The sequence below is a fragment of the Aplysia californica genome, unplaced genomic scaffold (assembly GCF_000002075.1).
Source record: "Aplysia californica isolate F4 #8 unplaced genomic scaffold, AplCal3.0 scaffold00118, whole genome shotgun sequence".
NCBI classification, from domain to species: domain Eukaryota; kingdom Metazoa; phylum Mollusca; class Gastropoda; order Aplysiida; family Aplysiidae; genus Aplysia; species Aplysia californica.
Window position 1 is genome coordinate 1,034,720 of NW_004797388.1, and position 1,810 is coordinate 1,036,529.

Below are 1,810 nucleotides of genomic sequence, written 5' to 3' on the forward strand. Positions count from 1 at the left end.
GAGTTCTGCCCCACTGGAATCTACAAGTCCGGCGAAGTTGACGTTGTGAGTTGTGGCCTGTTGAAATTATATATTTACAAGTCCAGGGAGGTTGATGTTGTCAGCAGGTGCGAGGTGTCCGTGTCTGATGACGTTATTGTTTTTTCCACAAGAATTTGGCGTCGTGTGGACTTTGATTAAGTTTGATTGTCTCCACAAACACAAACGCAGACACAGACACAGACACAGACACAAAGACCGTGTGGACTTTTTCACAGACACACAGACACACAGACACAAAGACGGTGTGGACTTATTCACAGACACAGACGTAGACACAGACGCAGACACAGACACAGACGCAGACGCAGACGCAGACGCAGACACAAACGCAGACACAGACACAGACACAAAGACCGTGTGGACTTAGATTGTTTCCACAGACACAGACACAGACACAGACACAAAGACCGTGTGGACTTAGATTGTTTCCACAGACACAGACACAAACACGGTGTGGACTTTAATTGTCTTCACAAACAACAGACGCAGACACTGACACAGACATAGACACCTTGTGGACTTTGATTTTCCGGAGAAAAGTGTCAGTCGAGGGCCTCAACAACAACAACGCTGGATGTGATTGCAGTACAGCCGGGACAGTTACGTGAAGCTTGCCTTACACAGGGTGCCCACTGAGGAACGGATCGGGTCGGTTCGCTAATACGGGGTGCCCACTACGACCCGGATCAGCGGATCGGGCCGATCGCTCCACTCGATCGCCTCAAAAACAAACGTGTTTGTTTTCAGTTTCAGGCGTAGTGGGCACCCTGTATAACCAGACTGAGGGTGCTGAGCAGCTATTGTGCTACAAGCCGATCGCACCCAACTCGTCGCCTAAAAAATAAACGAGTCTGTTTTTCAGGCGACGAGTCGGGCGACCGACCCGACCCGACCCGACCCGACCCGATCCCTTCTGCAATAGGCACCCGGTATTATTTTAATAAGAAGGCTAGTACATGATATAAGGACTAATAGTATTGGTCGTGAATCATTGTAATGTTCTCTCCCACATCAACACACCATAGACATGCCAAAGACACACTCTAGACACACCACAGACACACCATACGCACACCATACACACACCATACACACACCATACACACGCCATAGACACACCATTGACACACTATAGACTCACTCTAGACACACCAAAAACACACCATAGACACACCATGGACCCAGCATAGACACACTATAGACACACTCTCGACATACTGTACATCATTTCGGAGATTGACGGCTCCCCCCCCCCCCTCGCCAACAAAACCTCTCACACCCACTTCAAATCTAGCAATCTCTCCCACCTCTCACCCCCTCTTCCCCCAACCAATTTCGCAACTCTACTCGTCATAAGTATCATCATATCACCATCTCACCATTACACCGTATCAAAATCTCACTAACACCCTCCCATGTCTCACCACCTCACCACCCTCTCCTATGTCTCACCATGTCACCCTTCCTTCTATCACCATCTCATCACCCTCTCCTTGTATCACCCCCACAGGCAAAGAGCAAGATCATCATGCTGAAGGTTCTGAAAGAGTTCAGGGGGCGCAACTCTACCCGTCCTATGGCGGAGGAGGCCCGGATGATGCCACCCCCGGAGAAAGAGAGGGTGGTGGTTGCTACGGGCGATACGGCGGGCAAGGAGGTAGGTGTTGTTGTTGTTGTTGTTGTTGTTGTTGTGATGGTGGTGGTTGTTGTTGTTGTTGTTGTTGTTGTTGTTGTTGTGCTGCTGCTGGTGGTGGTGGTGGTGGTGGTA